General features: G+C 32.8%; 1 long non-coding RNA gene across 1 annotated transcript; it reads left to right on the top strand.

Annotated features, from left to right (window-relative positions):
• Positions 1 to 6079: 6079 nt before the first annotated feature.
• On the top strand, positions 6080 to 8062 carry LOC143051731 (uncharacterized). The gene is made up of 2 exons (XR_012970884.1): positions 6080 to 7800; positions 7865 to 8062. It is a non-coding gene; the product is annotated as an uncharacterized LOC143051731 (long non-coding RNA).

The following is an 8062-nucleotide window of genomic DNA, read 5'->3' as shown; positions in this document are numbered from 1 at the left end:
ACAATAATAGAGACCCCAACCCCTATGGCCCATCTTCCAGATCATTAGTTTCTATGGATAATTTGTAATGTCATGTATTGTATTTTATGGACTGGTGTTTGTTCGTTAGTTTTTTCTTTCGACCACAGGGTTTTCTTTTTTCTTCTCTTCTAAACGTTTTTTTTACACATTTTCTCTCAAATGTTTTTATTGTGTGTTCTTGACAACATTCACCCCTGTTGGACTGTCACATTTATAAGGCAGCAGTTGCACTTAAAACTGCTACTTAAGGGAATAATCTGTTAACCCTCATGGAGCACCTTCAACTATCTTAAATCTTAACATTATCGACTACATGTACATAATATATATAGATATACAGTGAAACCTGGCTTACCGAATCCTGCATAAATAATAAACCTGTATAAACCAAATATGTTCTTTAGCACCGTCATGTTAAATTGTATGCGTTGTGAACCCGGTTTAAACAGGTTTCACTGTATATACTAGTAGTATGAACGACAATAGTGCAATATTAATATATTCTTATATCCATTTTTTTTTTCTAGTTTTTTTCTTATAATATGACGTTATCAAACAAGATATTTAGATATTATTTTAGATTAATGAAGTTTCGGTTTTTCACTTTTGCACTGTAAAAATTGACAATTCGGTATATTCAGCTTTTGGAATGAAGTTTTAAGTGAATATATGTTTCCATCTTAAATTTAAGAAGCAAACGCCTGCTTTAATCAAATTTATATTCTACGAAAGATTAGTCGACCGAAAGTTTCTGTTTCATGCGATGTTAACATCATGGTAAATAAGCGTACTTTATTTTTAGAACAGTTGTTATTTTTAGAAACATTATATAAGTATTGCGTAGTATCAAGATATTTTTAGAAAATTATGACAACTTGCATTCAATGTGGAAAATTAACTGTAAACGGACTCTTTACTTTAACTGTTTTATACTGTATCAGTTCGTCTTTCTATATAGCTTTCAACGTGGATAAAATTTATTGATATTCATTCCTTTTGGAGTCATCTAATTTCTTTCACCAATCGATGTGTTTTAAGTTATTTCGAATTATATTGGATTTTCCGTAACTTTGTAACAGTTGTAAAAGGTAAACAAATGGTTATAAAATGAAAACGTTCTATAAAATAATATGTGTGTGTGTGTTTTGTGTATGTGTATATTTATTATATGTTTATCCGGGCAAAAATAAAGGTACGGCAGTTAAACATGTCCACACAGACAAGATAGATGATTTAGGGAACTACATTCCATTTCTCGCTTATTCAATCATATCTATGGCTGATATAACACCAAAACTATTTGAATTGTATAACGTATTTAATTCACCACCTTTTTCAAAATACTACAAAGCGCTTAATTATACCACGTATCACATGACAGTCTATAATATGTGGAATCAGCGGGAGAAACTACTTCCTTATCAGATCGACCAGAGCGGGCGAGCACCAAACAGAGCGTTTCACGCAATGAAAAGTGTCATGAAACCTGTTTTCCTAAAGATGGCCAACAAAATCGGGGAGTTTAAAGATATAAATGAAATACAAGTTACTCCTATCAAAAAGCTTAATAAAGGGAAAGCAGGAGTTAGCTTAAGAGTGAAAATACGGGACCCAATGCAAAAAGCTCAAATAAATAGATTGAGATCGTGGTGCACAAATAACTTTTACAATGATGATGCAAAACTGATATTTCATATTACTCTTGGATATCTGTACAAAGAAATTGAAGAAGACCTCAGCCAATCGATACATCAACTTGAAGAATGGATAAAAAATAACATTCCAGTAATAGTAGTCAGGCGACCCTCACCAACTATTTTTCTAACTATGGAACACTTTATGCCGTATAATAAATTCATCGATAAATAACCCTTGCTACGCAATGGAGAAATTTTAGTGGTTAGGCGATCTTAACCAATTACATTTCTGTCGATTGAACACTGTATGCTGTAAAATATTTAAATTAAATTAACCCTTGTTAAGCAATTTTGTGTGAAACTTACATGCACTGGGTCATAAATATGCTAGAAAGCAATGGTGTAGTGCAGTTCATTGCAACAATTAACGCATATGAAAAACCAGCGTGATTTACAATAAAGTATTGTCGGTGTAATGTATTTCTTTAAAAAAATATATATAGAACAATAATAGAAAAGACAGACTCTTATAAATAGACAGCAACAGTATACAGTTGTACGAAATTCATAAATCGATTGAGAAAAAAATCAAATTCGGGTTACAAACTACAACTGAGGGAACGCATCAAATATAAGAGGGGAACTACAACACAACAGAAACACAACGTGGTCATGTATCACACACAGAAACGAACTATAATATAACAATGGTCATTTTCCTGACTTGGTACAGGACATTTTGGTTAAAAAATGATGGATTGATCCTTGTTTTGTTGCATGCCAAACCTCACGCTTTTATGGCAATTTTACATATAACATAAAATTATTTATAAACTACGTGTTTACTTTCGAAACAGGACAAAAACACAACTTTACCTAACGTTTGTGACCTTAATGTTTATTTTACAGGAAGAACATCTTTAATCCGACTGTCTTACAAGTGAACTTTAAAACTAGGTTTCGTGCAATATTTTCTGAATAATAAAATGCCAGTACCAAGTCAGGAATATGACAGTTTTCCTCAGTTCGTCATAATGGCAAAATCAAACACATCAAAAGAATGTATAACAGCGGTCATATTCGTGATTTGGTACAGGCATTTACTTCTGCAGAAAATGGTGGATAAGGCCTGGTTTAATAGCTAGCTAAACCTCTCAATTGTATGACAGTTGCAGAAAATTTCATTATATTGACATCGATAAGTAAACAAAACAACAGACTTAAAATAAGTAAAAATATCAAAATAGGGGTTCAACGGTCAACATTTTGTTATAATCTTTATCACTATAAAATGTCACAATGAAACACAATAGAGGATATAGACAAAGAAAATAAGTAAAATTGAAAGACAAAAATAAAAACATTTACCATAGGCACAATAACACAATGACGGGATGACAAGAACTGAGTCAAGTCAAATGGATATCACTAAAAATACACTTCTGTTTATGTGTTAAATATTTGTTTTTCGTTAAAAAAAATTAAATAAATAAGGCCGTTAGTTTTCTCGTTTGAATTGTTTTACATTAATATTGCAGGGCCTTTTATAGCTGACTCTGCGGTATGGACTTTGCTAATTGTTGAATGCCGTACGGTGACCTATAGTTGTTAATTTCTGTGTCATTTTGGTCTTTTGTGGACAGTAGTCTCATTGGAAATCAAATCAAATTTTCTTGGTTATATATACTAAACAGTAAAAGTAATATAAAAAACTTAAAGAATACTACTTGTATAAAGTAAAATCACAAAAATACTGAACTCAGAGGAAAATCAATTCGGAAAGTCCATAATCACATGGCAAAATCAAATAACAAAACGCATCAAAAACGAATGGACAAGAACTGTCATATTCCTGACTTGTATAACACTTTATATAGATAATAACAACGTTAGTATTACCAATGTTATTTCAACTGAGCGGGCAGAGCTTACGTTTTAATTTGCATAAGGACAGTCTATTTGAAGATGTGTGTGATAAGGATGATTGCTGTTATAATTATTATTGATTTCTAATCACCTATCAGTGTCATGAAAGGATTTTACAAAACAATGACTGGACACGTTATTGATGAGTTTATCCTAAAACACCTATCTATAGATGGACTGGTTTAGTATGACCGAACGGGTTAAACTCCGCCCAGTCAGTGAAATAAATCGAGTAATAATCTGAATCTATACTTCAAGACCATCATGAATTATATGTGATGTTGATATGGAATAATTATCTACAAGGTCTTGGTATCGTCCGATGATTATTTTTTTACGAAAAAGACGGGACGTTGTTTGACCTACCACTGGTTCGTCAACTTTCTGTTCAGACACTGGTGATGTTTAACACACTTTGAGTAGCAGCTTCACGTTCTTGAACACCAAATAAGTTGAAATATATATATCCCATATGTAGGTGAAGGTTATACATTGCTACTAAGGTGTGTTTTACATTGATAATTTCAAAATTAAAATCGTCTGTTTTGTAAGATTCGGATTCTGGTAAAAAAAAGCATGTTTAAATGTGTCCCCGAACTAATGAAAGCCGATGTTCATTTTACAATAACATGTGAAATGCTACGGAAAATGTGCAAGAGTTGATAAATACATGTATGCAATGTTCATCGTAAAACTACAGAATTCAACAATAATGTTAAAACGCACATATCTTTAAATAAGTTTAAGCATACTTGAAAACATCATGTATTTTTTAAAGTTTTCAGCATATTCAAAACAAAGTGTAATATTACCTATGTAATAATACAATCCAGTTTCTATAACTAATTTATTAACAAGTACATCGTTTGATGGTCAGACTTCAGAATGACAACATGACTGTGTATAAGAACTTCAATTGATCTATGTGCAGACATGTGAGAGTTGCTGATCTGTCAATTATAATTACTGTAACAAATGTTACGGTAAAAAAGTAAGGTGGACTTTATAACACAAAGTTATACCCCCTTTTGGAAATGTGTTTCGTAATGTTTTTCCCGTTTGAATCGTTTTAAACTAGTAATTATTGGGGCCCTTTATAGCTTGCTGTTTGGTGTGACCCAAAGCTCCGTGTTGAAGGTCGTACCTTGACCTATAATGGTTTACCTTTACTAATTGTTACTTGGATGGAGAGTTGTCTCATTGGTAGTTGTACCACATCTTCATATATCTCTTTATATTACATACGAAAATACATCAACTGCCATTTCCAACTAAGATAACGATCGATGGTGGAACCAATGACTTCCTGCCTATCTGATTAAAATTCATAGGTCATGGGATGCGGTGATTACAAAACATGTAATTAGTTTAATTTGGGTGTTTTCAATAAATAGTTCAATAAATGAAATGTGTTTACTTTATTTGGCTTTTTTAACTTTTTTGGATTCCAGCGTCACTGATGAGTCTTTTGTAGACGAAACGCGCGTCTGACGTATATACAAAATTTAGTCCTGGTATCTATGATGAGTTTATTTATATAGTATAATTAAATTAATAAATGATTTTTTATTTTAAAAATCGCGTCAGGTCTCCTTTAATAGAATATACTCGTTTTGCAAAAGTAGTGAATATGGTGCTAAAAAGCATTCCATAAAAACTTCAAATTCTAGGATTCTATTATAGGCATCTTTTATTGAGATGAGTTAATAATTCACTTCAAGTTGGGGTGACTTTTTTCTTGGGGACGGGTGTTATGCCTTACAATTTGTATAAACATTCATTATGACATGTTTAACTTAAGCATTGTACCATCCATTATTCTAAAAATATTTTATGAAAGATATAAGATGATGTGGTATGAGTAGCAACGGGACAACTCTCCATCCATGTCATACAATTTGTAAATGTAAACCATTATTGGTCAAAGTATGGCTTAAACATGGAGAAAATTAAGATATAAAGGGCCCTACACGTTACTTGCATTTCCTATCATGATTGCCTTGATAGAGGGTTGTTGCTCACAAAGAAGCTATCTCTTCGTAAATTTTACGGACGCCATCACGAGTTGGTTGACTGTTATGGAATAACAGTTTCACAAATGATATAGGATATGTTCCTTGCGTCGTAACTACAATTCCCTTCCCTTTCATAAATATGACATACCGAATTAGACGATTTACCGAATTTGTTATCTCATAAGCAACACGACGGTTGCCACATTTGGAGCAGGGTCTGTTTACCCTTCCGGAGCACTAGAGATCACCCCTAGTTTTTGGTGGGGTTCGTGTTGTTTATTTTTTAGTTTTCTATGTTGTGTCATGTGAACTATTGTTGTCCTTTTCATTTTTAGACATGGCGTTGTCATTTTATTTTCGATTTATGAGTTTGACTGTCCCTCTGGTATCTTTCGTCCCTCTTTTACTAGTGAAAACCCATTCAAACAAGTAAACCAACATTCTAATCTATATTTAGAATGTGAATAATGGCAAAGTGTAAAACATTATTGTTTGTATTCTATTTTTTTTCTTCTATATAGTTTACATCCTGGATCACATGTATGAGTTTGCACTAAATTTGTGGTTACATGAGTGACGTGTAAATTTCAATCAATAAACGATTGGTGGTACAGGTAGATTATACATACATATAGGATCTTACGTAACACTGATCATTTACTGCTGTGCAGGGAAGCTATATTCCTATGAAAGAAACAATCAATAATACCGTAACAGTTATAAAAGGTAAACAAATGAAAAAGTTCAATAAGATCATATTTGTGTGTGTGTTTTGTGTATGTGTATATTTGTTGTACGTTTTCCTGAATACACATAAACGTACGGTAGGTGAGCTAGGCAAGATAGATGATGATGGGAATTACATACCGTTTCTCGCCTATTCAATCATATCTATGTGTGATATAACACCAAAACTAATTGAATTGTATAAAGTTTTCAATTCATCACCAATTTCAAAGTACTACAAACCTCTAAACTATACAACGTATCACATGACAGTCTATAATATGTGGTCTCAGAGGCGGCCATTTTATCCTTATCAGATGGACCTGAGCGGGCAAGCACCAATAAAAGAGCCTTCTGTAATGAATGGTGTTATGAAACCTGCTCTCTTAAAAATGGCAAACAAAATCATGGAATTCAAAGATATAAATGATATACAGGTAACTTTTTCTAAAATTAGAAAAGAATCAACAGTAGTAAGTGTACGTGTTGACATACGGGTTCCGAAGCAAAAAGCTCAAATAAATAGTTTGAGAAAGTGGTGCGCATCTAACTTTTACAATAGTGATGCAGACCTGAAATTTCATATTTCCCTTGGATATCTGTACAAAGATATTGAAGAAGATCTTAGTCTACCGATCCATGAACTTGAAGAATGGATTAAGGAAAACATTCCAGTAATAGTAGTGATGCGACCCTCACCAACTATTTTTCTGTCTATGGAAAATTTTATGCCGTATAACGAATTCATCGATAAATAACCCTTGCTAAGCCATGAGGAAAGTTTAGTTGTTAGGCGATCTTAACAAAATATTTTTCTGTCTATAGAAAACTTTATGCTGTATAATTTTTTTATTGATTAATAAATTAACCCTTCCTAAGCAATGAGGAAAGTTTAGTGATTAGGCGATCTTTGTCAACTCTTTATCTGTCTATGGAACACTTTATGCCGTATAATAGTCGCATCGATAAATAACTCTTGCTAAGCATTGTGGAAAGTTCATGCACCAGGACACTTATATGCCAGAGAACACAACCAAAATGTACAGAATTACTTAAGAATATAAACAAGATAAATGCAAATCTAAAGCAAATGTGTTTTCCCAATAAAATGTTTTCGACGTAGTGTATTACTATAAGGATAAATTGTATCAAAATTATGGATTAATCTGCCAGCTCTGACTAAAAATATGGACAGTTTATAAATAGGAATTGAAAAGCATTGAGTAAAGAGTCGGCTTAGTCCTTGAAAGATGTAAAAGAGATGCAATACATGCTATAGTAACAAGTCTTCAACTAAACTGACAACCTCATGAACAAAACGAAAGAAAAAATTAAAAAGACTAACAATAGTATACAAAACACAGCACACAAAACTAAAGAATGAGCCACACCAAGCTAGAAAAAATTGAGGGTGATCGATGATGCTCTCGTATAGTAAGCAGATTCTGGTCCACATGTGTTACCCTTTGTGTCAGGTGATCGATGATGCTCTCGTATAGTAAGCAGATTCTGATCCACATGTGTTACCCTTTGTGTCAGGTGATCGATGATGCTCTCGTATAGTAAGCAGATTCTGGTCCACATGTGTTACCCTTTGTGTCAGTTTGAAAAATAAACTTGTATTTGGTAATTATTAATGTTGTAGCTAGACATGAGAAGTGTTGTATCGTGTAAGTGGAAATTGTGTATGCTGTAAATGGAAATAATCCTGATTTAGATAAATTTCTCGCAATTTGA

Source organism: Mytilus galloprovincialis, chromosome 11 (genome assembly GCF_965363235.1).
Source record: "Mytilus galloprovincialis chromosome 11, xbMytGall1.hap1.1, whole genome shotgun sequence".
NCBI lineage: Eukaryota > Metazoa > Mollusca > Bivalvia > Mytilida > Mytilidae > Mytilus > Mytilus galloprovincialis.
Note: the sequence above shows the minus strand (reverse complement) of the source record. Positions and strands in the feature narration are given on the sequence as shown.